At 32.0% G+C, this 8,653-nt stretch overlaps 1 long non-coding RNA gene across 1 annotated transcript; it reads left to right on the forward strand.

Moving 5' to 3' along the window:
- The first annotated feature begins 262 nt into the window (after positions 1–262).
- LOC123527864 (uncharacterized) lies at positions 263–8,408 on the forward strand. The gene is made up of 3 exons (XR_008367133.1): positions 263–374; positions 3,456–3,589; positions 7,370–8,408. It is a non-coding gene; the product is annotated as an uncharacterized LOC123527864 (long non-coding RNA).
- Positions 8,409–8,653: the final 245 nt, after the last annotated feature.

The following is an 8,653-nucleotide window of genomic DNA, read 5'->3' on the forward strand; positions in this document are numbered from 1 at the left end:
ACATAGATGATTTATCGTGTTGTCCTGTCCTCGTGCTGGCGGGGGCACCAACAAGACATAAATGGTTTATCTTGCTGTCGTGTTGTTGTACTGACGGGGGCACCAACAAAACAGCAAAACATGGCACAAACGAGCTACCATAGTGTATCAAATAATATAAAACTAATAAAAAATTAGTATTTTGTTTATAGGTGTGACTCGTTGTACAAAAATATGCACTAAACAACATGTTTCATAGAATTATAAAGTAAACAATAAACAAGGGTATATAAGGCTTACTGAATAACGTATTGTTCAACAGTAAGGCAGCAAACTTGGCAGACGCTAAATTGTTAAATTACATTTTCTTCGTGTTGAAATACTTGTTCGATAAGGTATGTACTATAACCTTATTACTTTGATGTTTAATAGTGTATGTTATTTCTTACATATTATGTTATTGTTTTATTTTAAATTCAGAGATCATTCAGGCTACTGTAGTGACGCATTGGTCGTCTTAGTGCGTCCATTTTTATAGTGTATTGAATAATAACAGTTCGAGTAACGACAAACGTTTGATGAAATCATGTTTACTAAAATCTTCAAAGGATTGATTGTAGAAAGTATATAAATCTATACGTATACAGAAGTCCTATACGGAGAATACGAAACTGTACGAAAATTATTATTATATTATTATTTTTATTATTATACCAGATTATATAGCGCCCTTTTCATGATAAACACGTCTAAAGGCGCTTTACATATAGCAAACGCAGCCACACAGGGCGCTTAATTCATCCTCTACTAGTACAGACACAGAGCAATCTGACCAGAGGGACAGAGTGCGATATAGCCCTCAGAACAGACAGAGAGAATCCTTTTTAGATACAGGCCTGTCCGGCTAACTTAGCCTAGCTCTTTGCGAATAGACAGTTTGTTTCTTTAACGTGCCCGATGTATAGCACCGATAAACGCGAAGCCGTCTTTCCTGGGAAGAACCAGTACAGGCCTCTAAGTTAGGTGTGAGCACTCAAGAGCATCTCAGAAATTTCCAGTGCCTGGACCGGGATTCGAACCCCGGACCTCTGGATTGACAGTCAAGCGTGTAACCACTAGACCACCGGTACATCTATAGGTGTATATATTCATTACGGGTCCATTACCTTAATGTCTAAATCCCTAAACAAATAAAACAAAACTCATCATAAGGAGGCCTAAGACTACAAAACATATAGGCAATTACAATTAATGTAACATCAATTTCGTAAAAGTATTTTTGAGGCATCCAACAATCTGAAATCTAAGACAGCTGGAACCATTTTAATTTAATGGCCCACAATGTATGTTGAAACGATAATCTATATGTGAGATTTTTGCCAGTGAAAATAAAAACAAAAATGAAATTTAATATAAGAAAATGTGGTCTCAATGTATAGTAGGGTATCCGGAAAATTTAGAAATAATGTAACAAGTTAAAATTGCAACTTACAAAGACAGAATTGTTCGTAAATTTCCATTAAAAATACATTTTTAAAACTGACTTTTACTGATACAGGTTGTCGATCATGCAAACGTTTTTGCTGTTTTTACACATCCTTTTAGAATTGAATCTAACAATCTATACGCTGATATCGATTGTGTGTGGGATTTGTAACTGCAAGTTACAAACTATCGATCTTCACTATTGCCCATCCATAGAAGTACCGGAAGGGGCATTTGTCATAGATGCTGCCATAGGAACCACGTTTTTGATTTTAAAATTCAATAAAATAACATGTTTATAATATGTCAGGTTTCTTGAAAAAAATTCTTGTACTTTTTAAGTTAATACTGATTCTAATAATTTCTCCCAAATTTTAAGTTTATCTGTTGCCATAACAACCATAAGTGTTGCAAGAGCAGCAAAACAAAAGGATTTGAAATTTGTCGGTATCGCCATTAAGGACACGTCACGGATGAGATATTTTAGCATTATTGCAATACACAATTGGCATTTAAATTGTGTTTCGTATACATGTGCTCATTAGGTTAATCCTCAATATCTATGTGAAAATAAGGGATGTGATTTATATGATTGCAATACTGTGGTTTGCTCTAATTAGTTACAAATGACTGAAACAGTAGGAATTCTTACGTGATTTGGATAGATATAACGACAGAAAGGTAACAATATATTCTTTTATCGTTTTTATTTATGAGTTGTAAGCTACAATATAGAAGAGCCATTTTAAGAAAATCAAACTGGAAGGTAGAAATAACAACAAACTTTTAATTCGTTTACAAGTCATCATACACCTGTCAAAATTGTCATTAGTTTTCACGACCTGTCAAAATTATTTTTTATCTCTCCATTCTGCATATGTCACTAAGTATCTTGGTAGGACATTGTAATGTGTAACTTACACTTTACATTCCACATCAATATTTGTGCTTGAAAATGCTTTGTTGAGCTCAAAGAAGTCACGTAGGAATTTTTATTGTTTTAGTTTATTGTCTGTAATAAAGGTACCAAACCTCGATATTAAGATACAAGAACTGTTCCTTTCTGGTGGGAAAAAGAAACTATTTGTTTGAATCATGACATAACGATTTTTGAAAAGAACTGAATAGTCTTTCTTTTTTGTAATTCACCGGAAATTCAAAACGTGTTACCATCTTAATCCATGTATCAAGCTTTACAAATAAAATATCCTGTTCATTTTAGGTTAAAAATCCATCATTTGTAACGCACAGAATAATAGATTGCTTGGATTTCATGGAATACTGTTCACAGTTGCCTTTCTGTGTGTTGGTGTATTTGAGGAGCGCCAACACACCAGAATGACAATTTATCGCGCCATTTTTAATGATACTGTATTGAGTGAAGAACTCTGAATATTGATACAAAGTTAAATAGAAATACTTGTTTTGTTATCACCGGCTTGAAGCTTAATACACATTTCGGTATTCTTACTTTAAATGGTATATTCGGCAAAAGTACCTAAGGAGCCGATTGTTGCTCTACTTCAACAACTGAAGGAATTAAGACCGTCTATCAAATCACTGTGGCAGTTGTGAAAGCAATCGGCAATATTTGTGTTAGAGGTGTTCTGTGCTAAAATATGGCAAATATATAGCTATATTTAAAGAGCTGATGTGTTTGAGATATGTTTAAAGCTAAGTGTTAGTGAGAAATCACATTTTCCATCACTCTTCTTCTTTATTAACAGCTATTGTGTTGAATGACGTTCATTGTTATCTATCGACCTGAATTAGACTCAAAATTAAAATCCACAAACAGGCTGAGGTCCCATCTTATCCTAGGCAAAATCATAAAGAAATACAATATCACTTTGGAGTTACATATGTAGCATAAGGTATATTTGTTTCAAGACAAATGAAAATTGTATATAACATAAAAAATTTATTTTTGTTCGATATTTTCTATTACATTTGGTTTATTGATAATCTTTAAAGCATTCTTCTTTTTGCAGTCGGCAAACATGGCGTTAAATGCGTGCATTTTGTTAGTAAGTATTGTTCTCCTGACAGTCTTTTGTCTTCCTACAGCACTCGCCGGTGGTGGCAATTGCTGGGCGGCACCAATCGTTTATGGACCCAAGTGCAGGTATCAATATTTTATGACTCCTCTTACAAAAATTTCGGAAAACAACAAATTTATTTCAAATTTGAATCGAAACCATTATTATTGGATAGGAAATAATATAACTAAGAAAACTAGAACTGTCACAGGAGTGACTCATACCCCCACCATACGGTCTTGTCACAGAAGAATGGCAACCATAAGTAATCTTAAAAATACTTAGAATAATATAAAAATGTCAAAAAAGCTTAATACTTAAAAAGAAGTTTTCTCGTCTTTGGAGTACTGCATCCTGGGCTTCAACATATAAGTAATACTAGTGTAATTATGAGCCCTGGATGAGGGATGAGGTAAATATAAAAATCTCTAATATTAGAGATACACTAAAAGTGAATACAAAAAAGTGTCTTACCGACCCATGTTACCACAGAAAAATGTATTTACGTTTTACATAGGGCTGATAATAAAAAAGTTAGAAAAATACCAAAAATATTGAAAATCTAAAAATAGGATTTCTAAAAATAGACTAATTCCTGGAATTAAAGGGGAAGAAACTCAGTACAAAAGTTTAAAATAAAGGTTACTTCCCTTTGGCTCAAAGCCAATCAGAATGAGATATAGTAAACAATACATCAAAATTAACCTTAATTTCTAAGTAAAAGGGAACATAATTCAAGAAAAATTGGTGTCAGAGTTATGCACCTTGTGTTACATGATGTGGGTGATGAGGTGGAACATCTATTTTAAGTTTAAATCAAATCCATTTAGAAGTAACTGAGATACAGTGAATATACATCAAAATTAACCTTAAATTCTAAGTAAAAAGGGGCATAATTCATGAAAAATTTGTGTCAGAGTTATGCACCTTGTGTCACATGATGTGGGTGATGAGGTGGAACATGTATTTTAAGTTTGAATCAAATCCATTTTGTAATAACTGAGATATAGTGAAAATACATCAAAATCAACCTTAAATGTAAAGTAAAAAGGGGACATAATTCATAAACAATTGATGTCAGAGTTAAGCACCTTATGTCACATGATGTGGGTGATAAGGTGGAACAACTATTTTAAGTTTGAATCAAATCCATTTAGTAATAACTGAGATATAGTGAAAATACAACAAAATTAACCTTAAATTCTAAGTAAAAGGGGACATAATTCATGAAAACTTGGTGTCCGAGTTATGCACCTTGTGTCACATGATGTGGGTGATAAGGTGGAACATCTATTTTAAGTTTGAATCAAAACCATTTAGTAATAACTGAGATAACAGATTTCGGGACGGGACGGTACGGGACGCGACGCGACAAAACTGACTCCTATATACCCCCTCCAAACATGTTTGGTGGGGGTATAATGAGTGATCACACTTTTATGTTTTTTCAAAGATAAAAATGTTATCTCAGTGTTTCTAATATTTCTGCTATCGATATCGGCTTTGACGCAAGGCTGAAATATGCGCATGAATACGAAAATGTTATAATCGGTTCATTAACGAATAACGACTAATTTAAACCAAATGAATTGCTTTAAGTAATTAATACTGTATGACCCTAGACTCGTTAACAGTTTTGTGACAAAATATTTCACACACTCATAAAACAATCTGTAAAATAATCTTACGTAATATAATTTTGCCTTATTTGTGTTGTAAACTTATTTGCATCCAAACGTACATGAAATCAAATGTACTTATCGACATATAATCGTCAGGCGAAATTCAATCAGTGTATTACATCTCAAAGGCGTATCAATAACAACACTTTCAATCTTTAAAGAAAAATCTATTGGCTACTTGGAATTTTGAAAAGTTTTAATCCATCTAAAGCTTTATGTTTTACGTTTTCATGAAAGGCTTGTCTTATTCTGTAACTATTTCCTATAAAATTTAATAAATAAAGATTGAGACATTCTAGATATATATATATATATATAGATATATATATATCTAAAGTTATTTATAGATTGCTCTGAAATGTCACCTTGTGAACTATATATATATATACATAAAAAATGTAAAAGTTTGTACCGGATCAAGTATATTATAAAGAAAAAATAAACAACATTACATGAGTAACATTATATTTGCCTACCGGTTTCGTTTATACTCATCAGGGCAAATAAAACAATATGGCGTCAATAAATGTGTAATTGCTAAGCAACGTCATTTTTGCGTACACATGTGTACACAACGTTAATATTGTAACGTCATCAGTTTTGGTTAAGTTTCGGTTTAAAAATATCAATGAAATAGCGTTCTTTAGATAACCTAGCTGAAACATCATTACTATGAAATTTGTAAAAAGGAAATATAGAAAATTTAGGAACGGTTTTAGAGCATAAATCTAAATGAGTACTTAAAGGTAATTGTCTTGTTGATGGGTCTCTTATTTGTTGGTCATGTACTGTCCTTCTATTTCTGAGTTTATCTCCTGTTTGACCAATATAAAATTCATTACATCCATTACAAACCAATACATATAATACATTTCGAACAGTACAGTCCATGCTTTCTTTAACATGAAATATTTTATTATTTAAACTGAAAGATGACCCTTCAATAATACAAATACATAAACTACATCTAGGGTCATTACATTTTTGTACTGATGGAAAAGTTCTGTTTTCATTAAATTCTGATTTAATAAGAATACTTTTTAAATTCGGAAGTTGTCTTTTACATTTTATGATTTTCGTGTCGTTTAGTATTCTTTTCATAGTATCATCATTTTTTAAAATATCCAAGTTACTTTTTAATATCCCAAATAGCTCCCTGCTTTTAGGATTGAATGTAGAAATATATGGTATAATATTAACACTTTTATTATTCTGAACGCTTAATAATGTACATCCTAAAAGCAGGGAGCTATTTGGGGTATTAAAAAGTAACTTGGATATTTTAAAAAATGATGATACTATGAAAAGAATACTAAACGACACGAAAATCATAAAATGTAAAAGACAACTTCCGAATTTAAAAAGTATTCTTATTAAATCAGAATTTAATGAAAACAGAACTTTTCCATCAGTACAAAAATGTAATGACCCTAGATGTAGTTTATGTATTTGTATTATTGAAGGGTCATCTTTCAGTTTAAATAATAAAATATTTCATGTTAAAGAAAGCATGGACTGTACTGTTCGAAATGTATTATATGTATTGGTTTGTAATGGATGTAATGAATTTTATATTGGTCAAACAGGAGATAAACTCAGAAATAGAAGGACAGTACATGACCAACAAATAAGAGACCCATCAACAAGACAATTACCTTTAAGTACTCATTTAGATTTATGCTCTAAAACCGTTCCTAAATTTTCTATATTTCCTTTTTACAAATTTCATAGTAATGATGTTTCAGCTAGGTTATCTAAAGAACGCTATTTCATTGATATTTTTAAACCGAAACTTAACCAAAACTGATGACGTTACAATATTAACGTTGTGTACACATGTGTACGCAAAAATGACGTTGCTTAGCAATTACACATTTATTGACGCCATATTGTTTTATTTGCCCTGATGAGTATAAACGAAACCGGTAGGCAAATATAATGTTACTCATGTAATGTTGTTTATTTTTTCTTTATATATATATACATATATACATATATATATATATGTTATTTATAGATTGCTCTGAAATGTACACTTTATATATTTAGTTCACAAGGTGTACATTTCAGAGCAATCTATAAATAACTTTAGCTACAACTACTGAGAACACAATGACAAAAGTATCACTGTAGCGTTAAGAAGATAAACAATAACCTGCTTATAATCTGGTGATATTTTTTCAGTTCTGACACATCTATATGGGGAAGACGCGGCCACAAAATTCGGTATTCAGTCAGCGTAATCGGGGACACACTAATATGTTGCAAGGCATTCTATGGCAAAGGTAATAACTACGGGCTGCATGATGTCGGATGTGGCCACGGGAGTTGGAGTACCACTAGTTTGAACTGGGGCAATGCTATTGCTACACCACAAATGAAATGTAAAGGCATTCCTTTGGGATCTGGATACTCATTTGATCACTGATAGCTGCATTTTACAAACATACAATAACTATTGCAATACTTGTAAACGATAAACTTGACTAATTGTTGTTATGGATGCGTTTTATGAAAAGAACATTTCTTATTCATTCTTTGTGTGTTTGTCTTCCGAAACTGTCCAAGTTACCATCACGGGCGGGCACCTGATTAGAACCACCGACCACCTTATGTAAACAAACAAGGATAAATATCCAACAGGGAATGTCACGTTCCAAAAACAAGCCGAATGGCGTCCTCACATTAAAGAATTCTACAAATCAAGCGAGATTTCGAACCCACAAGGAGGGGGACAAGTGATTCAGAGTCAGCGGTTTTAACCACTTTTTCACGGAGGTCTATGCATACTGAGCTTGCCAATAAAACATCTTAAGGGAAGGGCCGTTTACTAATGTTGGCAGAACTTGTGGCCCGACCCTATTGCTATAATTCAATTGACTGTAAATATCTATATGTTGCTGTAATTATATATATACATGTATTATAAGCAATAAAATATGTTTAAACTAATGAAACATCTTAAAGAAATCATAATTTTCATTTGATTTAACATCTTTACGACTCAGTATTATGATAATGCGAAAACATATTTTACACAAATGGGAGACAATTTTACATGCTAAGTATACATCTCACAGTTTACACTTTCAACAATTAGAATCCTTGTGAGATTTAACTACTGAAAAAGAAACACTTACTAGTATTTGGATATAAAGTATCACAATAACGGTTACCATTTAAAATGTAAAGTAAAACCGCAACAAAAGTCACTTCTAGAATACCATCATGATTTTTGATAGTGTACCGTTATGCACATTACTGAGAAAAATGACTAAATATGTAAAGAAAATCATTGAAACTCAACATTTACACATTTTTAATAGTGTACCATTATGTACAGTACTGAGAAAAATGACTAAATATGTAAAGAAAATCATTGAAACTCTACATTTACACATTTTTAATAGTGTACCATTATTTACAGTACTGAGAAAAATGACTAAATATGTAAAGAAAATCATTGAA

The sequence above is a fragment of the Mercenaria mercenaria genome, chromosome 14, assembly GCF_021730395.1.
Source record: "Mercenaria mercenaria strain notata chromosome 14, MADL_Memer_1, whole genome shotgun sequence".
In the NCBI taxonomy this organism is placed as follows: Eukaryota; Metazoa; Mollusca; class Bivalvia; order Venerida; family Veneridae; genus Mercenaria; species Mercenaria mercenaria.